The sequence below is a fragment of the Muscardinus avellanarius genome, assembly GCF_963383645.1.
Source record: "Muscardinus avellanarius genome assembly, chromosome: 16".
Lineage (NCBI taxonomy): Eukaryota > Metazoa > Chordata > Mammalia > Rodentia > Gliridae > Muscardinus > Muscardinus avellanarius.
The window spans coordinates 37,485,252-37,508,840 of record NC_137802.1 but is presented as its reverse complement, the minus strand read 5'-3'; positions in this window follow the sequence as shown (position 1 = coordinate 37,508,840).

Here is a 23,589-nt window from a genome sequence, read left to right as displayed (position 1 = left end):
ACCACGCCCGCCTTTTATATTTTATTTTGTGACAGATTCTTGCTAAATTGCTGAGGTTGGCCTCAAACCTGTGATCCTCCTATTTCCACTTCCCAAGTACTGGGATTACAGGTGTGTGCTACCATGCCTGGCTGTCTCTTCACTCTTTTTCTTTGCTGTGCAGAAGCTTTTAAGGTTAATGTAATCCCATATTTTTACTTTTTATTTCATTACCTGTACTTTTGAGATCATGTCCAAGAAATCATTGCCCAGATTGATGATGTAGAGCTTTCCCCCTATATTTTATTTATGTAGCTTTATAGTTCTAAATCCTGCTTTAAGTCTTTAATTCATTTTAAGTTGATCCGTGTATGAAGGGTGGAATAAGAGTCCATTTTCATTCTTCTGTATCCTTCCAAATTTTAGGATATTTGCCCTATTTCTATGAAGAATGACATTTTAATTTTGATAGAGATTGCACTTAATTTGTAAATTACATAGGGGAGTATGGATATTTTTGTGTGTATGTGTGCAGTACTGGGGATGGAACCCAGGGGCATTCTACCTCTGAGCTACACTCCCAGCCCTATTTTTTATTCTTTATTTTGAAACAGGGTCTCACTGAGTTGCAAAGGGCCTAAGTAGCTGAGGGTGTCCATGAACTGCTATCCACTGGTCTCAGGCTCCTGAATGCTGGGATTACAAGTGTGCACCCATGTCCGGCTCAGGGACATTCTATTTCTGAGCTACATTCCCAGATTTGTTTTATTTTATTTTATTTTATTTTATTTTATTTTATTTTATTTTGTTTTATTTTTTGCAGACCTGGGGATGGAACCCAGGGGCATTTGACCTCCAAGATACACCCCTTGCCCTATTTTTAATTCTTTATTTTGAAACAGGGCCTCACTAAGTAGCTGAGGCTGTCTGTGAACCGCAATCCTCCTGTCTCAGCCTCCTGAATGCTGGGATTAAAGTGTGCACCACCATGCCCAGCCAGACCTATTTTATATTTTGAAACAGTTCTCACTAAGTTGCAGAGGGCCTTGCTAAGTTACTGAGGCTGGCTGAAAACCTATGATCTGCTTGTCTCAGCCACCCAAGTACTGGGATTACAAGTGAGTGCTACCGCACCCGGGGGTTAAATTGCCCAAAATTACCTATACAAGCATTATGGAAATTTTTTTTAAAACTGGGGATGGAACCCAGGGGCATTTTTGCCTCAAGGCTAATCCTCCAGTCCTATTTTTTATTATTTTATTTTGAAACAAGGTCTCACTGAGTTACAAAAGGCCTCACTAAGTAGTAGCTGATGCTGTCCGCAAACTGCAATCCTCCTGTCTCAGCCTTCCAAATGCTGGGATTACAAGCATGTGCCACCTTGCCCGGCTCCATTATGGACATTTTAACAATATTAATTCTTCCAATCCATGAACATGGGATATCTTTTCATTTCTTTGTGTTAAACCAATTTCTTTCATCTGTGTCTTATACTTGTCAGTAAAGAGATCTTTCTTACTCCAAAGTATTATTTTAAATGTGATCATGTTTTAAATTTCCCTTTGAGAGAGTTTGTTGTTAGTAGATAAAAATGTTACCGATTTGTGTAAGTTTATTTGTTTGTTTTTATGTGTTGCTGGTGATTGAACCCAGGAGCGTTCCACCTCCAAGCAACACCCCCATACTATTTTCTTTTTTGTATGATGCTGGGGATTGGACCTAGGGACATTCGACCTCTGAGCTACACCCCTATCCCTATTTTTATTCTTTATTTTGAAATAGGGTCTCAATGAGTTGCAGAGGGCCTCACTAAGTAGCTGAGGCTTTCCACAAACCTCAATCTTCCTTCCTCAACCTCCCGAATGCTGGGATTACAAGTGTGCACCACCATGCCTGGCTCCCCTAGCTCTTTTTTATTTTTTGTTTTGAAACACGGGCTCACTAAGTTGCTGAGACTGATCTTGAACCTGAGATCTTCCTGTTTCAACCTCCCAAGTACTGGGATTACAGGCATGGACTATCATGACTGGCTGTGAGTGATCCTTTTTTTTTTTTTTTTTTTGGTGGTACTGGGGTTCCTGGAAGCCCTTCTACCTCCGGGCTACACTCCCAGACCTATTTTTACATTTTCATTTTGGAAACAGGGTCTCCTAAGCCAGCGCGCACGGCTGGCTTCGAACCTGCGCGATCCTCCTGTCTCTGCCTCCCAAGCGCGGGGATTACAAGCGTGCGCCACCATGCCCGGCTGAGTGATCCTTTTAATGTACTAAGTACAGTTTGCTAATGTTTTGTTGAGAATTTTTTTTTTTGAGGTACTGAGGATGGAACCTAGGTGCATTCTATTTCTGAGCTACACTTCCAGCCCTATTTTTTATTCTTTATTTTGAAACAGGGTCTCACTGAGTTGCAAAGGGTCTCACTAAGTAGCTGAGGCTGTCCGTGAAACTGGATCCTTCTGTCTCAGCCTCCGGAATGCTGGGATAAGTGTGCGCCACCACGCCCGGGTTGTTGAGGATTTTTAAATCTATGTTTCTCAGTGATATTAGACTGCAGTTTTCTTTGTCTTTGTCTAGCTTTGGTATCAGGGTAGGATTGGCTTTATAGAATGAGTTTGAAAGTATTCTCTCTTCAGTTTCTTGGAAGTTTGAGAGGGACTGTTATTAGTTCTTTTTTAGAGGTTCAGTAGAATTCAGCTATGAAATCATCTGGTCCTGAGATTTTCTCTGATGAGAAAATTTTATTGCTGATTTGACCTCCTTATACATTATGTATTGGTTTATAGTTTCTATTTCTTTATGATTGCATTTTGGTAGATTATATGTGTCTAGGAATTTACCCATTTTTCCTAGGTTATCCATTTTGTTGGCATGTAATTATTTATAGTAGGTTCTTATGATCTATTGTATTTCTGTGGTGCCGGTCTTCTTTTTCATTTCTGATTTTATTTATTTTTGAGGTACTGGGGATGGAAATCAGGGGAATTTGCCACCAAGCTACATCCTCATCCCTATTTTTTTATTCTTTATTTTGAAACAAGGTCTCACTGAGTTGTAGAAGACCTCACGAAGTAGCTGAGGCTGTCTGCAAACCGTGATCCTTCTATCTCAGCCTCCCAAGTACTGTTACCCCAGCATCTATCTCTCTCTCTCTCTCTCTCTCTCTCTCTCTCTCTCTCTCTCTCTCTCTCTCTCTCTCTCTCTCTCTCTCTCTCTCTCTCTCTCTCTCTCTCTCTCTCTCTCTCTCTCTCTCTCTCTCTCTCTCTCTCTGACATGGGGAACTGAACTCAGGAACATTTTACCTGAGTTCACCTCTGGCCCTTTTTATTTTTTTTTTATTTTGAAGTAATGTTTTGCTAAGTTGCTGAGAGTCTTGCTAAATTACTGAGGCTGGTCTTGAACCTGCAATTCTCCTGTTTTAGCCTACCAGGTACTGGAATTACAGGCATGTACCACCATGCTCAGCAGCATATAATATTTTGAGATTTGCATCTTTTGTACAGCAAATGCCTTTGGAATTCACCCAAGTGGTTGTATGCATCGATAGGTCACTGCTTTATATCACTGGGCAGTATTATACACCAGCAATGTCTGGGAGTTCCAGTGGCTCCACATCATTTGATATTGAAAAGGATAAAGGGTGGTGAGCTGGAGTAAGGTCCAGGGCAGCAACTCTGGAGCTGGGCATGGTGGCGCACGCTTGTAATCCCAGCTTCTAGGAGGTTGAGACAGGAGGAGAGCAGTTCGCAGGCAGCCTCAGCTACTTAGGCCCTTTGCAACTCAGTGAAACCCTATTTCAAAATAGAAAATAGGTATAATGCCCTGGGTTCCATCTCCAGAACTGCCAAAAAAAAAAAAAAAAGGGCTGGGGGTGTAACTTGGAGGTAGAATACCCCTAGTTTCCATCCCCACTACTGCAAAAAATAAATAAAAAAAAATAAAAATTTTTGCCAGGTGTAGTGGTGCATGCTTGTAATCCCAGCATTCGGGGAGGCTGAGACTGGAGGATCACGGTTCACCAACAGCTTCAGCTACTTAGTGAGGCCCTCCGCGACTAAGTGAGACCCTGTTTCAAAATATGGAATAAAAAATAGGGCAGAGGGTATAGCTTGGAGGTCGAATGTCCCTGGTTCCATCCCTAGACCCGCAATAAATAAATAAAATAAAATAAAATAAAATAAAAATGTTTAAAAAGGCTGGGTATGTGGCTCAGAGGCAGAGCTCACCTGGGTTCAGTCTCCAGTACCACACATACAAAAAAAAATTAAGTTTTACTTATTTATTTTGTTGCACTCAGGGGCATTCTACCTCTGGGTGACACACCCAACCCTATTTTATTTTTATTTTGAAACATGGTCTCACTAAGTTGCGGAGGGCCTTGCTAAATTGCCGAGGTTGGGTGTGAACTTGCGAGCCTCCTATCTCAGCCTCTCAAGTACTAGGAGTACGGGTGTGTGCCACTATACCCGACTATTTTTGATTTTTTAAAATAGGGTCTGCTAAGTTGCTGAGGAAGCAGGGACTTGACAGAGAGAAGCAGAGCGGCAGCTGAGAGCAGGGAGAGGACAGCAGCCGGCTTGCAGAGCTGTAGCAATAGTGACGTAAGGCTCCCAGCGGCCGGAGCAGCATCCAGGGCCGGGCGCGCACTGGGGCGGTGACCCTCACGAGACCCTCCCGGCGTGGAGTCCTGCCCTTCTCTGTCTCCTTCTGTTGTGCTGTGCCCTCATTTCTGTGTCTCCTAGGCTATATTCTTTTGGTTCTTGGAGACAAGAGCTGAGGTGAACCATGGGTCTATGGGTCTTGTCTCAACACGTAGCAGTGGTTCTGTTTTACTTTGTCACAGTACAGTATTGTTTTAATTTTAGACTTTTTAGAAGATATATGTAGGATCTCATTATGATTTATGTTTCCTTAATGGCTAATGATAATGAGCATCCTTTCTTCCTTTCTTTCTTTCTTTCTTTCTTTCTTTCTTTCTTTCTTTCTTTCTAACAGTACTCAGGGTAGAACCCAGGGAGATTCTTCCTCCCTATACTCTTGGTCCTATGTTTTATTCTTTATTTTGAAACAAGGTCTCACTAAGTTGTAGAGAGCCTCACTAAGTAGCTGAGGCTGTCTGAAAACTACGATCCTCCTGTCTCAGCCTCCCAAATGCTGGGATTACAAGTGTGCACCACCATGGTCAGCTTATAATACGCATCTTTATCATGTGCTTATTATTTGGCTGTATACCCTCTTTGGTGAAGTGTCTAAGTTTTTTGTCCATTTTAAAGTTGAATTCTAGCCGGGCGTGGTGGCGCACACTTGTAATCCCCGCGCTTGGGAGGCTGAGACAAGAGGATCGCATAGGTTCGAAGCCAGCCTCAGCTACTTAGTGAGGCTCTCAGCAACTTAGTGAGACCCTGTTTCCAAATAAAAATATAAAAATAGGTCTGGAAGTATAGCCCGGAGGTAGAAAGCCTCTGGGTTCCACTCCCAGTACCACCACACACACACACAAAAAAGTTGAATTCTTATGATTGAGTTATAGAAGTTATTCACATGTGATGCATGCAGATCCTGTGCTGAATGTGATTTACAATTTTTCTCCCACCCCAAGATTCTGGGGGGTGGTACTTGAGATTGTACCCTGGGGCATTCTACCTCAGAGCTACACCCCCAGCCCTGTTTATTTATTTATTTATTTATTTATTTATTTATTTATTTATTTTATTCTCAGAGCCCCAGCCCTGTGGGTTTTTTTTTTTTTTTCTAAACAAGGTCTCACTAAGTTGCTGAGGGTCCTGCTAAGCTGCTGAGGCTGGACTGAGACCTGTGATCTACCCGTGTCACCTTCCAGGTACTGGGATTACAGGTGTGTGCCACTGCCCAGCTCTTTCCCCCTTTTCTGTGCAAGACAAATTTTGCATCACTTTCAAACTTTTGAAACTTTTGCTTGTTTATTCATAGATTTATAGATAATTCATAGCTTGTACCCCGGGGCATTCTACCTCTGAGCTACACCCACGATCCTCCTGTCTCAGCCTCTCAAGTATAGGGATTACAAGAGTGCACCACCATCCTGGCTACCCCTTCCTGTCTTTAAAGGATCCGAGCTGGGGCAGGATGAGTCAGAGACACAGGCAAACTTACAGGCTCCTAACTGGCCTCCTTATTAAGTCTTTGCTGAAACAAGATGAACTATGAATAAACAAGCAAGATGCTCCCCTCCGGTCTGGTCTCAGCTCCCCATCTCTTCCTCCTTGCTGATTGGGAGACATTCATCTGTGGGTCACTGTCCTGCACAATATCCTCCCCTGGTTTTTCATGTCCTGAGTTTAGAATATGAATCCATTAAGCTCTTCGGAGCTGGCTCCCACCCTGCTCTCCACACCTTCCGTGGACCCTGCGTGGACCCTGGGGGCCTGTGCTGCTTCACCTCTGAGCCCCTGCTTTTCTGTCGCTAGACACACACTTCTCCCTCCTGAGCTTCCAACTCACTTCCCCTCCCCAGGCCTGGAACTGCTCAGCCCTTTAGCCTCCAGCCGCGCTGCCTTCTCTCTAACCAATTGTGACTTCCTTGAGATCAGAATGAATGTGTCTGTGTGTGCATATGCATGCATGTGTGTGCGTGTGCGTGTGTGTATGTATGTGTGTGTGTTACCGGGGCTCGACTACAGGGGGGTTCTATTGTCCTATCTACCTATTTATTTATTTTGTGATCCTGGGGTTTGAACCCAGAGGCATTCTACCTCTGAGCTATACCCCCAGCCCAATTTTATTTTATTTTTTAATTTGGAAACAGGGTCTTGCTAAGCTGCTGAGAGTCTCACTAAGTTCCTGAGGCTGGCTTAAGAACCCGTAATCCTCCTGTCTCAGCCTCCCAAGAACCAGGATTCCAGGTGTACATCATTATGCTCAGCCTGTTGATCCCATCCCTAACGAAAAGTTGCTAAATATTTGCAGTAGTCTGGGTGTAATATGCCAAAAAAACAAAAAAACAAAAACATTGAGATTGATTTGTAAAATGGAGAAAGGAAATAGAGAGGCAATCTATAACCCCACGCCCCTTAACACAATTGTTGTTGAGATCTGGTATGTTCAGCCAGTGTCTGGGAGCACAACAACTTTAAAGTGGTTCCAGCGAGCCTTATTAGCTTAAATGCCCATGGTTTGCTGTTCAGTGCTGCCATTAAAAGTTTGCGGGCCCCAGGAGAGATGGACGAGCCAGCTTAGGCCTCTCTTGGGCTCTGACCTTCCACTGGGGCGCAGGAGTGAGCGGGTCCCTGGTGGAGTTGCCAGCGAGGTTAATAACCTCTGATTTGAATACTTTTTCCTATATTCTGAAATCTTTCATCACCATTAGCAGCATTTGGGAGGCTGAGACAGGAGGATCGCAGTTCTTGGACAGCCCTAGCTACTTAGTGAGGCCCTCAGCAACTCAGTGAGACCCTGTTTCAAAAAATAAAATATAAAAGCTGGGCGTGGTGGCACACGCTTGTAATCCCCGCGCTTGGGAGGCGGAGACAGGAGGATCACGCAGGTTTGAAGCCAGCCTTGCTGGCTTAAGAGACTCTGTTTCCAAATAAAAATATAAAAAATAGGTCTGGGAGTGTAGGTGGGAGGTAGAATGGCTTCCAGAAACCCCAGTACCACCAAAATAAATAAATAAATAAATAAATAAATAAATAAATAAATAAATAAGACTGGGGGTATAGCTCGGAGGTAGACTTCCCCTAGGTTCCATCCCCAGTACTGCAAAAAATAAAATAAAATAAAATGTTCATTGGCCATTTTTTTTTTTGCGGGGGGGGGGAGGAGATTGAACTCGGATACGTTCTACCTCTGAACTATACCCCTAACCCTTTTTTATTTTTATTTTATTTTTTGTGTGTGTGACTGGGATTGAACCCAGGGATATTCTATCTCAGAGCTATATCCCCAGGTCTATTTTATTTTTTGTTTTGAAACAAGGTCTCACTAAGTTGCTGAGGGCCTAAGTTTCTGAAGCTGGCCATAGATAGACCTATAATCTTTCTATCTCAGCTTCCCAAGTTCTGGGATTACAGTAGTGTATCACCACACTCAGCTGAGAACTTCTTTCTTTCTATACATTTCGAGGTGTTAAACCAGCTGTGTTGGCATATGCCTATGATCTCAGTCCTTGGGAGGCTGAGAAAGGAGGATTGCAGGTTCACAGTCAGCCTCAGCTACTTAGTGAGGCCCTCTACAACTGACTGAATAAATAAAGAATAAAAATAAAATGAAGAATAAAAAAATAGGGCACTCAGGAGGCTGAGACAGGAGGATCGCAGTTTGAGGACAGCTTCAGCTACTTAGTGAGGACCTTTGCAACACAGTTAGACCTTTTTTCAAAATAAAGAATATAAAAAAAAATAGTGGGGGTGTAGCCCAGAGGTAGAATGCCCCTGGATTTCATCTTCAGTACTACAAAAATAAAGTGTAATTAGGCCACGAGGTCTTCTCCCTTATGAGTTGGATAAAGTCCTTGATGAAGAGAGTGGGTTTCTTTCCTGCCCTTCTACCATAACCATATAAGGACACATTAAGAAGATCCTCACCACATGCAAGTGTCTTGATCTTGGAGCTTCCAGTGTTATAAAATATAAACTTATATAAGAAACTTATGTTCTTTATAAAATGCCCATTCTCGGGCACTCTATTAGCGCAAAACAGACAAAGGCAGGCATTTATTCCCTTCACGAAGGCATTCCCTGCGATCTACTCACCTTCCAATGGCTCCTGCTTCTAATACCTCAACCTTAGCAATTAAGGTTCAGCATGACCCTGAGGGAACGCAAACGTTCAGGCCCCACACCTGGGATATCATTCTGCTCTTCCTTATAATAACTTTGCATGGGGTTCCCCCTTGATATTTATCTGGCTCGTATTTATGCAAAAGCAATTTCACTGACCTTTCAGAAGGAGATGTGATTGATCCTCCCTCTTCTGTGTTTTCGTGTAGTATTCAAATACACAGTGACTTGATTTCTGAGATTTACCAGCCCTGTCCTCGCCGTTTTTATCTGTACCTTCTGTTGCCTTTTCTCAATTGTCCTTGTCTGGACCAATTTTGGCACCGCCCCCCCTTTCTCTTCGGTGTAGGGTTTGTGCTGGAAGAAGACTCAGTCTCCTCGGTCCTGAGCATCCCCATAATGCAGAACGATGCAGACTGCTCCGATCCTTTCACCTTTAAGCCCTGGCTTCTTTTGTTCACCCTCCATCGAATTTGGAAAATCCATTCTCAGCGTCAGCTGCTAGTTTTGAATTGGTGGGCTCTACTTTCCACCACTTCCCTGTTGGCTCTTTATTTTTTTATTTTTTGTTTAGTTTTCTTCTTCTTGGGGTTATCAAGCACCCTGACATTTTCCTCTGCTTCCTTCTTCACAAATATTGATACCAAGAAGGATTTTGTGCATACATTTTCATCACTTGCTTGTCAGGGTCTACAGGGATACTCTGTTATTTAGTTTTATTGTAAATGTTACCCATGAACTTAAATTTGATATTTATTTCTCTGCTTTTTTGGTAGCTTAATTTGTTTCGTTCTTTCTCCCTTTCTTTCAGTCTCTGTCTCTGTCTCTGTCTCTGTTCCTCTCCCTCTCTCTCTCTCTCTCTCTCTCTCTCTCTCTCTCTCTCTCTCTCTCTCTCTCTCTCTCTACTGGAACCCAGGGGCTGTCTACCTGGTACACCCCAGCTCTATTTTTTATCCTTTTTTAAAATTTGAAGCAGGATCTCACTGAGTTGCAAAGGGCCTCACTAAGTAGGAGCTGAGGCTGTCTTCAAATCATGATCCTCCTATCTCAGCCTCTCAAATGCTGGGATTACAAGCGTGCACCACCACACCCAGCTCTCTCTCTCTTTCTCTTTCTTTCTGTACTGGGGATTGAACTCAGGGACATTCTACCTTTTACTACACTTTCATTTTTTTATTTTTTTGTTTTGAAACAGGGTTTCATTAGGTTGCTGAGAATCCCACTGAATTGTTGAGGTTGGTGGAGAACCTCCTCTTTCAGCCTCCTAAGTACTTGGATTACAAGTGTACGCCCACCACACCTGACTTAGTTTAAGTCTTTTATTTGAGAGTTGGTAGAATGGTTGAGAAAGCTTAATTGGATTTGTAAGGGTCATATAGTTGATGTGTCCTAGAGTTTACCCTAAGGCGCATGTTTTTTGAATCCCAGTCCAGTGTTTGGGGCTTTATTGTTGTTAATTGAAATTTTGACTGAAAGAATTGTAGATGGACACACTGTTCTTTCTTTTTTCTCTTTCCTTTTTTGTAGTACTAGGGATTGAACTCAGATGTGTCCTACCTCTGAGCTATGCCCCTAGTCCTTTCTACTTTTTATTTATTTTATTTATTTTTTTGTGGTACTGGGGATGGAACCCAGGGGCATTCTACCTCTGAGCTACACCCCCAACCATACCACTGGGGGAAATGAAGTAGGCACCATTTAGTGGTAAAGGGCATGAGGTACCTTGTACAAGAAATTGGTTTAACCACTAGAAGAGAGTCTCCTAAAAACTGAATAATTTATGCTATTGTTCAACCTTTAAGTGCTGGCTCTATGACTGACGAGCTTGGGCATCAGAGGCCAGGAGGTTTCTTGACCTACAGAGTGAATGGACACTACATTATGGAAGGACTTGCATCCAGCTTCCTGTTTATAATGGGAGGCTTAGTTTCAAAATCCTGGACCGATCCAATGCACCAAATATTCCCACAACCCAATAGATTTCTTCTATTCATTGGATTCGTCTGTGTCCTACTGAGTTTTTTTCATGGCTAGAGTATTCATGAGAATGAAACTACTGGGCTATCTGATGGGTTAGAGTGCCTTTTGAGAAGAATACTGGATTTGCTCCTGTTAATGAAGTTTTAAAGGCTGTACCAGTCCTCTACTATGAAATAAGGAGAAGAATAAAGAGCAGCAGTAAGTAAAGTATCAAGTAAAAATATGGGAAGCATATGAAAGTTTATTCCAGAGTTTCCTGGTGTCAAAGACAATATCTCTGTATTTTTTCCTGCTGACTTATTCTGCTGTACCAGTGATCTTAAGTGGTGTTTCTTCTTAGTTTTTCGTTTCTTAAACATACCACACTTTCTAAAACTATAATGTTGAATAAAGTAATTATTTTTTACAACCCCCTAAAAAAAAAAAAAAGCAGCACACTGGTAGAGTAAATCCTTCATTATCAGCAACCACTTTAAGTGTAAGTGGTTAGCCAGGGGTGGTGGCGCACGCTTGGAATCCCCGCGCTTGGGAGGCTGAGACAGGAGGATCACACAGGTTCGAAGCTAGCCTCAGCTACTGAGTGAGGCTCTCAGCAACTTAGTGAGACCCTGTTCCCAAATAAAGTATAAAATAGGTCTGGGAGTATAGCCTGGAGGTAGAAATGTCCCTGGGTTCCACCCCCAGTACCACACACACACACAATAAATGTAAACGGTTAAGTTCACCAATTAAAAGAAGTTAGACAAATGGATTAAAACATTGCAATTCAACTATATGCTGGTTACAAGAGACTCACTTGGATCTGAAGACAAAAATAGGTTTAAAATGAGAGGATGGAAGTATGTATTCCATAAACATAGTCTTCAAAAGAGAACTGGAAGCTAGGTGTAGTGGAGCACACCTGAAATCCTAGTACTTGGGAGTTTGAGACAGGAGGATTTCAGGTAAATCTAGGAAGACCTGTTTCCAAATTAAAAAAAAAAAAAACAGGGCTGAGAGTGAGTGTAGTTCAGAGACAGAATACCTCTGCTTTCAATCCCCACTGCTGAGACAGAGAGAGAGAGAGAGAGAGAGAGAGAGAGAGAGAGAAGAAGAGAAGAGAAGAGAAGAGAAGAGAAGAGAAGAGAAGAGAAGAGAAGAGAAGAGAAGAGAGAGAGGAAGAGAAGAGAGGGAGAGAGAGACTGGAACGGAATCAATAAAAAAAATGGAGAGCCAGGCACAGTGGTGCATGCTTGTAATCTCAGTATTTGGGAAGCTGAGACAGGATCGCAGGTTTAAGGACAGCCTCAACAACTCAGCCAAGACCTCCAGCAACCTGGTGAGACCCTGTTTCAAGTATAAAGATAAAAAGGGCTTGGAGTATAGTCAGAGGTAGAATGGCCCTGAGTTTAATCCCTAGTACCACAAAAACAAAAACAAACAAACAAACAAACAAACAAACAGAGGACTTGAAAAATATTACAGAACGAGATGTAAAAGACACATACAGAACACCTACAACAGCAGGATGTCTTCTTAATTGCACAGGGGACAATTTCTCTTGTGTGTGTGTGTGGGGAGGCACTGGGGATTGAACCCAGGGGCATCTACCTCTGATTTACACCCTCAGTCCTATTTTATTTTTATTTTTTTTTGAAACAAGGCCTCACTAGGCTGATGAGAGTTTCATTACTTGCTGAGGCTGCCCTTGAACCTGTAATCCTCCTGTATGAGCCTCCCAAGTACTGAGATCACAGGCTTGCACCACCATGTCTAGTGGAACACTTTCTAAGATAGATCATATGTAAATCCATAAAACTTTTTTTTTGCAGCTCCAGAGATTGAACCCAGGGGCATTCTACCTCCAAGCTCCACCCCAACCCTATTTTTTATTCTTATTGTTGTTGTGGTGGTGGTGGTACTGGGGATGGAACCCAGGGGCATTCTATCTTCGAGCTATTTCCTCATCCCTATTTTTTATTTTTTGAAACAGGGTCTAAATTTCGGGGGCCATCACTAACTAGTTGAGGCTGGCCACGAACCTGTGATCCTCCTGTCTCAGCCTCCCAAGTACTGGGATTACAGGCGTGCTCCATCACGCCTGGCTACATGGAACAATTTCTAAGACCATATGTAAAGCCATAAAACAATTTTAATAATGATTAGGAGTTTGGATTCAGACAAAGCACCTTCTCTGATAACAACAGAATAAATCTAGAAACAAACAGTAAACGAGAAACTAGAAATTTCACAAATGTGAAAATTAAATACACTTTCCTACAACAAATATGTCAAAGAATAATTTACTGTTAAAATTAAAAAGTACTTTGAGATGAATGCAAATAAATACACACCCACACATGAACATTTTTAGGCAGCAGTGACAGCGGTAATCAGAGGGCAATTTACAGCTATTAAAGCCCAAGTAAACTGGGCGTGGTGGCGCACGCTTGTAATCCCCGCGCTTGGGAGGTGGAGACAGGAGGATCGCACTGGTTCGGAGCCAGCCTTGCTGGTTTAAGAGACCCTGTTTCCACATAAAAAGTAAAAAAAAAAAAAAAATAGGTCTGGGAGTGTGGCCCATGGGAATGTATCCTGGAGGTAGAAGGGCTTCCAGGAACCCCAGTACCACACACACACACACAAAAAAAAGCTCAAGTAAAAAAAGAAGAACTAAAACGAACGATCTAATTTTGTACCTTAAGTAGAAGGGGAAACTAAAACCAAATAGAGAAGAAATAAGGATCAGAGCATAGATAAAAGAAACAGAAAATAGAAAAAGCAACAGAACTTATCAAATAACCAAAAACTGGTTCTTTGAAGAGATCAACAAAATTTACAAACCTTTAACTAAATTAAAAAAAAAGAGGAGGCAAATAAAATCATAAATAAGGACTTCCGGGAAGATGGCGACCGAGAAAAGCGGGGCTTAAGAGCCCCACTAACAACTAATCTCCATTACCACAAAATCAGCACCTTTCATAGCCAGAAAACACCATCACCAGAGAAACAAAAAAATCACCAGGCTCCAGAGAGGAAGGGGACTCAGAACAAAGCTCAGAGCCACAGAGGAGATACACCGGCCTCATGCCTGAGGATGCGGCAGCAGCGCCTTACTGCTGGCGGCAGCGGCGAGTTCACCAGAGGGCTACAGCGAGCCGAGGTGAGCCATTGCGGAACAGCTGGGCGGGATTTTTCGGCGCAGGGAGCATCTAAAGCTCCCAGTGGCTGAGCTCAGCACACACTGCAGGGACTCAAAGCGGAGCTCAAAAACAGAGAACAAATACGCCAGCCTCACGGCCGAGGGTGTGGCAGCAGCAGCAAATTCACCGAGTCCACTACAGCTCGATCTGCGTACTCAACAACAGTGAGTCAAATTGCGGGCCCCAGAGGAAAAATCCCAGTACTGCACTCCCAGGGACTTGACCCAGTGGGGGAGTGGCGGTGGCTGAGATATCACACCATAGGAGAACGCCCAACCTGCCCCCCCCCCAGTCTAAAGCAGCCTCTATCGACTCCCTGGGTCTGAGACTCTGTGATACAATCCAGTAAAGGAGTAGTGGGGTCTGAGATACCACAGACTCGAGATCCACAGCACCTTAAGTGAAGTTGTAGTGACCCAAGGGAAGAACCCAGAGAAGGCACAAACTCCCGAAATCATGGGAAAGAGGAATTGTAAGACCCCTGCAGAGGGGAGACCCTCAATCAAGCCTTGGGATACGCGAGTTCAAGTACACACGAGAGACTACGTCCTTGATGCAATGAGCAAAAAGGTTTATTAAGGAGCCAGTGCACTGGGGCCGACTCGTATAGGAGTTCGGCCCTGAGCAACTGAAATCGAGGGTATTTATAGGGAAAAGACCACCAGTTAGGGGGGGTTTGGGCCGAGTTACATGCGTTTACAAAATATTACAGAATCATTTGAAAAGTACATTCTGTAGTCAAGTGTTAGATAAGATACCAGATGTAGTCAGCAGGTTCCCGGCACAGGGCGCGCTGACCCGGTCAGTATAGATAAGATGCTAGGTACGTTCCTGGAACAGGGTGGGCTTATTGCATATTACTCATTCTTCAGCCTATATTTCTTAAACTGCAGCAAAATATTTTTCTTTTAACTATTAGCTGGCTGCTAGGGGCTTATAATTTTTCTTTTAAAATGGAGACTTTCAGAATAACAATGGAGCAATGAATGCCCACAACCCCACAACATCAGAACCCGATAAAACAGAAATTCAGAGATTTATAGAAGATCAAATCAGGAAAATAACTGTAGAAATAATAGAGGTGTTTCGAAAAGAATTCAGACAGAGTCAAAAAGAGATAAAGGATGCAATTAATGAAGTAAAGGCCTCAATTCAAAGTACAAACAACCAACTAGACCACATGGAGAATAGAATCTTGATCTTAGAAGATGATCAATCCAAAAATGAACGCATAGTTTCTAATCTAGAAAAAAATATCCGACAGCAGGAATCTGACATTGAAGAAATATGGGCCCATTTTAAGAGAGCTAACCTAAGAATAATTGGAATAGAGGAGGGAAAAGAAAGTGAAACCAAAGGGATAAGTAATATCTTCAAAGAAATAATAGCAGAAAAATTTCCAAACATAGAGCAAGAGGTCAATATACAGGTCCAGGAAACTTATAGAACTCCCTTTAGACAGGATCAGAGAAGAGGATCCCCACGCCACATAATTGTCAAAATGACCAATGTGGAAGCCAAGCAGAGAATCTTAAAGGCAACAAAAACAAAGGGCCAAGTGACATTCAGAGGCAAACCAATTAGAATCACTCCAGACTTCCCAAACCAAGTCATGAGAGCCAGAAGGGCTGGGAGTAACATATTCCAAACTCTGAAAGAAAACAACTTCTAGCCAAAAATTTCCTACCCAGCAAAACTTTCTATCAAATTAGATAGAGAAATAAGAAGCTTCCATGACAAACAGAAACTGAAGGAATTTATGTCTTCAAAACCAGCGCTAGAGAAAATACTCAAAGAGATTAACTACAAAGAAGAAATAGGTAACACACACCAGAACCAGAGAAACAAGATTTTCCATCCAACAGACAACTAAGATTGGTTATCTGTGGAGATTCATTACTTATGTTAGTCTTTTACCTATCTCTAAATTGTATTGTTTGCTTTTATTGTTGTTAATTTTTAGGATGTCTAGTTGGAATATTAATATACCTTCAGATAGAGCATTTAGAAATATTTTATCCCATTCTATTAGTAACTGTTAACTCTGTTTACATTGTCTTTGGATATACAATATTTTTTTTAAATTTTTTTAGGGAGTTTGTATACTCTTCTGTTGCCTGTGCCTTGAAATCATATCCAAGAAATCACTGCCAATTTCAATGTGAGGGTTTATGACCCAGATTTTCTTCTAAAAGTTTATAGTCTTAAGATTTATATTTAGGTCTTTTATCTATTTTGAGTTAATATTTGTATATGGTGTTAGGTAAGGGTCCAATTTTATTCTTTTTCATGTAATTATTATTTTTCAACAATATTTAGTTAAAAGATTATTATTTCCATCACCAAATGTTCGTGGAAACCTTGTCAAAAATAACTCGACAATATATGGAAGAATGTATCTCTAGGCTTTTGTTTAACTCCAATGGTTTATATATCTGCCTTTAGAACAGTACTACACTGTTTCAATTATTGTAGCTTTATATGGTTTGAAATCAGAAAATATATATCTTCTAGCTTTGTTCTTTTTCAAGATCGCTTTGGGTATCTAGAGTCAATATTCTATATTAGGATAGATTTTTTTTCTGAAAAATAAATATATAAATATATGATAGTTTCACCTAAAAAAAAAAAGAAAAGAAAAAAAATATTCTCTGGTAAGAAAGAAAGCAAAAAGAAATATTGAAATGTTATCTTTAAGTTATCAAAAGCTTGGTATCAGATAAATGAAACTGTTATGTGAGATTATCATTTTTAACTTTGGATAAATTGCTATAATACTAGATGTCAACCACTAAGCCAAGCATGGGAAGGAGGGATGGGGAGGGAATGGGGTGGGGATCGGGTGGGGGCTGACTGGGCGATGTGTGCATGTATGTCTACAAAAGTTTGTATCCCACTATGATGTATGAATACAGTGCACCAATAAAAAATTAAAAAAAGAAAAAAATCATAAATAAAAGCAGAGATGATACCATGAACTTAACAAAAACTGTAAGGATTATTATTATTATTATTGTTGTTGTTATTATTATTGTTATTATTATTATTATTATTGTTATTAATTATTTTGCAGTGATGGGGATGGAACCCAGGGACATTCTACCCCGAGCTACACCCCCAGCTCCATTTTTAACTCTTTTTTTTTTGTGGTACTGGGGTTTCTGGGAACCCTTCTACCTCCGGGCTACACTCCCAGACACCTATTTTTTATATTTTTTTAAAATTTGGAAACAGGGTCTCTTAAGCCAGCAAGGCTGGCTTCGAACCAGCGCAATCCTCCTGTCTCCACCTCCCAAGCGTGGGGATTACAAGTGTGCGCCACCACCCCTGGCCTTAACTCTTTATTTTGAATCAGGGTCTCACTGAGTTACAAGGGCATCACTGAGTAGCTGAGGCTGTCCGTGAACCGTGATCCTCCTGTCTCAGCCTCCCAAATGCTGGGATTACAAGCGTATGCCACACATGCACACCTTAGAGAGGAATATGTAAAACCATCTGTATTTGTAGACGACATAATTCTATATAGAGAAAATTCCACAGAATCTGCAAAAAACTATCAGAGCTAATAAATTTAGCAAAGTTTCAGGCTCCAAGTAGGGCATAGTGGCACACATCTATAATCTCAGCACTTCAGAGGCTGAGACAAGAGTTTCGCAGGTTGGAAGCCAGCCTCAGCAACTTAGCAATACCCTGTTTCCAAATAATAAACAAAATAAAATAGAGCTGAAGTGTAGCTCAGAGGTAGAATGCCCCTTGGGTACAATCCCTAGCACCACGCTCACATGTGCGTGTGCACACACACAGTCCAAGATTAAAGCATAAAGATTAGTTGTGTTTCTATATACTAGTAAAAACAACCAGAAAAGGAAGTTAAGTAAAACAATTTCATTTATAACAACATAAAAAATGTCGGGGCCCACTCGGCTGGACCGAGATGGCACCCAGGCTTGTTGCCAGCGTGGACGCAAGATGGCGCCTAGGCTTGCAGCCAAGTCACGAGGCTCACGAGGCTGGCGGTGCCCTGAGCCTGCGCAGTGAGCCCTATCAGGCGTCCTACAGATGATCAGTGACGCAGCGACTCGTGCTACCACCAGCCCGCCTATGAGAGGGTTAGAAATGCGCATGCCCTAGCTGTGGGAAGCTTGGGGTTGGTGGAGTGATGAGGGAGGGGTTATGAGACTGATATATATTTGCCTGCTGTGCGCATTGAGAGAGAGAGAGAGAGAGAGAGAGAGAGAGAGAGCGAGAGAGCGAGAGAGAGCATTAAAGAGGAAGCATCATCAGCAGACTCGGCATTTGTGTCTTCTTTCCTGGGGCTCTGCAGGACGGAGCCTTAGGGACGCGATAAGTGGCGCCGAAACCCGGGAGAGAGAGAGAAAAAAAAAAAAAAAACAACGTAGCAAAAAATTCGCAGGTAAGTGATAAAATAAGATAAGGCTCGCGGATAAGCGAGAGACAGCGCTGTGTAGGTTCGCAGGAATTTGCGACGATAGGTTTGCAGGAATTTGCGACGAAGTAAAACTTATGGGGTCTAAGGTTGCTACCATGAAGGTCAAAGAGGCTCTTCGTAACATTCTGTCTAAGGGGGGAGTGAAAGTGAAAGCAGCCACTTTAGAAAATTTTCTTAGCACAGTTAAAACTGTAGCTCCGTGGTTTTTAGAGGAAGGATATGTTAACACTCCTCAGTGGAAATGTCTTGGTCAGGATCTTCTTAAGGCCGATGCCGAAGGGGCTCTCCCACCTGGGACATTGGCTATCTGGAGCTTAATTAAATCATGCCTGACAGACAAAACAGGGAGGTATCATCAAGTTCTGGCTGAAGGCTCTAATGTTTTAGAGGAAGCAAAAGAAGAGATTTCAGGGCAAGGTCAATAGGCAGACTCTCACAGGGACGAGGAGTCCTCTGAAAGCGACTCCTCTGATTCCTCCGAGGAGGAACAAGAGATATGGCCTGTTCCACCAGAAAGAGATAAGGAGGAAGAAGCTTTGTTAGAATCTTGGCGTAGATTCCAAATGTCTTATAACAGAAAAAAGAAACATCCTGAACCTTCCGCTCCTCCCCCTCCCTTTCCTAGTCCGCCGCCATATCTTACTGAGAAAGGAAAGTCTGATAGGCGGAAGAGACCTGAGGTTAGTCCGTAGGCGGAGATTTTGCCTACACCAGGAGCATTTCCTGTGATTCAGCAAAGGTATCATGAGCCATTAGATTGGAAGATTGTTCAAAGATTAAAAGAAGCTGTGTCTACATATGGAGTGCAGGCCTCATTTACCTTGTCACTGGTAGAATCTTTTGAAAGATACTCCATGACTCCAAATGATTGGATGAATTTGTGCAGGGCTGTACTGTCTGGTGGAGCCTATCTTAATTGGAAGTCAGCCTATATAGAATATTGCTCTGATCAAGCTCGTGTTAATACTCAGACAGGGAAACCTGCTTGGAATTTGGATATGTTAATGGGACAGGGACCATTTGCTAATAATCAAAATGGGTACCCACAGCAGGTGTATGGGCAAATTAATCAAGCAGCATTAAGGGCATGGAAGATGTTATCAGGTACAGGTAATTTAGGAGCCAGTTTGTCAAAAGTTTCTCAAGGACCCAATGAGCCTTTTGCTGATTTTTTATCACGGCTTGTGGAAACAGCTTCTCGGGTTTTCCCTGATGTGGACGCTGCCATGCCATTGATTAAACAGCTAGTTTATGAGCAAGCCAATAAGCCTTGTCGGGATGCAATACGTCCCTATAAAAATAGGGGCCTAGAAATATGGCTCAAGGTATGCAGAGACATAACTGACTCTGTCATACAAGGACAAGCCATAGCTGCTGCCATTGTTGCTGGGTTGCAGGGCAAGCCTTACAATCAAAAGCAGAGAGGCAGTTCAGGGAATTGTTTTCAATGTGGTCAACCAGGACACTTTAAAAGAGATTGTATACAGACTAATTCTGGAGCATCTTCTAGACCAGCCCAGAGGATTCCCAATCTGTGTCCTCGGTGTAGAAAAGGCAATCATTGGGCTGTAGAGTGCAGATCTCGATGGGATGTAGATGGAAAGCCTCTTCCCCCACCGCAATCAAGTGCTAGGCCAAAAAACGGGCAGAGGGGCCCTGTGCCTCAGGGCCCTCAAATGTATGGGGCAATTCAACAGGAGACAGGGAATGCAGGACCACAGATGAGGCATGTGCCTCGATTTCAGCAGCCTCTCCCACCATACGGAGAGCAACCCCAGGGAGTGCAGGATTGGACGTCTGTGCCACCGCCCGACTCATATTAACCCCTGAAATGGGAGTTCAAAAAGTAGATTCAGATTTTCATGGACCCCTTCCTTCTAATACTGTAGGACTGCTTCTAGGCCGAAGTTACACTACCTTATCGGGTCTAGTGGTGCATCCAGGAGTTATTGACCAGGACTATACAGGCAATGTGAAAATATTAGTTTCTTCCCCTCGTGGGATTTCTGTTATAAATGATGGAGACCGCATTGCTCAGATAATTCTGTTGCCTAGTAAACATCCTCTTTTTCCTAGTCAAAGACAGGCAAGAAAAGATAAGGGCTTTGGTTCTACAGGTCCTCCTGGAGCATGGCTCACTATGGATATGGGGTCACGTCCCATGTGTCAACTCACTATACAGGGAGTCTCTTTTTGGGGTCTCTTGGACTCAGGTGCAGACCGTAGTATCATTAGATTATCTGAATGGCCAAAAGATTGGGGATTACAACAGACAGATCAATTACTTAAGGGGTTAGGATATGCAAATAGTCCAAGCTGCAGTGCTGTTCACCTTAATTGGACAGATCAAGAAGGTCATTCAGGGACATTCCAACCTTTTGTTTTGGAGCTTCCTGTATCCTTGTGGGGTTGGGATGTGTTACAACAAATGGGAGTAAAATTGACTACTGAATCTGTATATAGCCCTCAAAGTCAACAACTTATGCATGATGCAGGCTATTCAGGGACAGGTGGGCTTGGCCGATTTGAACAAGGTCGAAAGTCCCCTGTTCCCATGATGGGAAGAAACAATCTTAAAGATAAAAGAGGACTGGGTTTTTCTATGGGGCCACTGAACAATTAAAGATTAAATGGAAAACAGATGTGCCAGTGTGGGTCTCTCAGTGGCCCCTTCCTAAAGAAAAAGTTACAGCAGCCCACGAGCTGGTACAGGAGCAGTTATCGGCAGGACATTTACAGTCCTCCACATCTCCATGGAATACCCCTATTTTTGTTATCAAAAAGAAATCAGGTAAATGGAGATTGTTACATGATCTCCGAGCAGTAAATAATAGTATGGAGATCATGGGACCAGTGCAATTGGGGCTACCAGTCATATCAGCCCTCCCTGCCAATTGGCCCACTGTTGTGTTGGACATCAAAGACTGTTTCTTCTCTATCCCACTACATCCTGCAGATACCCCTCGATTTGCTTTTACAATACCGTCCATTAACCATCAGCAGGTGGATCAAAGATATGAATGGACAGTGCTACCACAGGTTATGGCTAATAGTCCCACGTTGTGCCAAATATATGTAGATAAAGCCCTACAATCTATTAGGAGAGAATTTGCCTCTTCCATGATTTGTCATTATATGGATGATATTTTATTATGTGCTAAAACCCCAGAAATTTTGGACGAAATGCTTATAAAAACTATACTATGTCTTAAACAATGGAACTTAATTATAGCTCCAGAAAAAATACAACAGGGAAATGTTAAACAATACCTTGGCACCAAATTAGAAGATACTATTATTCGTCCTCTTAAGGTTAGCTTGAGGGTGGACAATTTACAAACTTTAAATGATTTTCAAAAACTTTTAGGGGATATAAATTGGATTCGACCATATTGCAGACTTAGTAATGCTGACCTAAAACCTTTGTTTGATTTGCTAAAAGGGGATTCAGATTTACTTTCTTCGCGATCTTTAACACCTGAGGCACGAGCATGTATTCAACTTGTAGAGGAAAGATTATCTGAAGCACAAGTGGATCGTATAGATTATCAGAAAAAACTGCTCTTATGTATTCTTACCACAGATCTCACACCCACTGGAGTGTTGTGGCAAGAGGGTCCCATAATGTGGGTACACCTCCCTCATTCTCCAAAAAAAGTGTTGCCATGGTATCCAGCCTGTGTTGCACAAATAATTATTAAGGCACTAAAGGCAACTCTGACTGCATTTGGGTTGCAGCCTGATCTTATCATCACTCCATATACTAAAGAACAGCTTGCCACTCTAGCTGCCACCAATTCTGACTGGGCTATTGTCCATGTAATGGCCACAGGACAATTCGATAATCATTATCCACAACATCCATGGCTCAGGTTTGTTTTGGCTCATCCTATTATTTTTCCTAAAATCACTCGATCTGCACCGATTGCTGGAGCGCCAAATATTTTTACAGATGGATCCAAAGGAGGTATGGGAGTGATATTCAAAGAGGGCTCAGATCCACAAACTTTTCTTTTTCCCCATTCATCAGCACAGGAAGTAGAGATTTTGACAGTGATTCAAGTATTTATGCTCTATGATTCCACTCCATTCAATTTAATTTCAGATAGCTTATATGTAGTACAGGCACTTAATAGCCTTGAATGTGTAGGACATATTAAGGGACAATCTACTATTCTTTTATTATTGGCTAAGTTACAACAACATATTTGGAACCGAAAATGTTCCTTCTATGCAACCCACATACGAACTCATTCAGGACTTCCTGGACCGCTTGCTGAAGGCAATGCTATTGCAGATTTTCATACTTGAACTGTATTTATTTTTTCAAATGAGAACAAAGTGTTACAGGCTCAAGAATTTCACAATAAATTTCATGTAAATTCCCAAACGCTGAGACTAAAATTTAAAATCACTAAAGAACAAGCTCGACGCATTGTATTGCAATGCAAAAATTGTTTGACATTATTGCCACAGCCTACTACAGGAGTAAATCCTCGAGGTCTGCGACCTCTTCACCTATGGCAAATGGATGTCACGCATGTTCTTGAATTTGGCTCTCTTAAATATGTACATGTTTCCGTGGATTCATGTTCCGGAGTCATCTTTGCCTCTGCTCATACTGGAGAAAAGGCCCAACATGTAATTTCCCATTGTTTGCAGGCTTTTGCTGCCTGGGGCATCCCTCACCAAATTAAAACTGATAATGGACCTGCTTATGTTTCTCAGAGATTTTCTCATTTTTGTGCCCAAATGGCTATACACTTAAATCATGGATTACCATATAATCCACAGGGCCAAGGCATAGTAGAACGAGCCCATGCCACTAATAAGTCTGCTTTAATAAAACAAAAATGGGGAATAGGGGCTCAATGGAGCACACCAAAAGATAAACTAAATCTTATATTATTTATTCTAAATTTTTTTAACGTTGGATGCCAATGAACGAACGGCAGCAGAAAGACATTACAGGCCTCATGAGCGCTATGCAGGGCAAGCAATGTAGAAAGATATTCTTACAGGAGCATGGAATGGTCCGGATCCAGTGCTAACGTGGGGTCGAGGGTCAGTGTGTGTTTTCCCACAGGACAAAGACTCGCCGATTTGGGTTCCTGAAAGATTGGTGCGCCATGTACAGGAGCCAATGGAAGATGCCAAGCAACAAATGGATATTGCTAACTCTGTTGGTAATTCACATTGGAATGGGTGAAAAAGATCTTTGGGGAATTATTTCTGCTTTCCCTCTT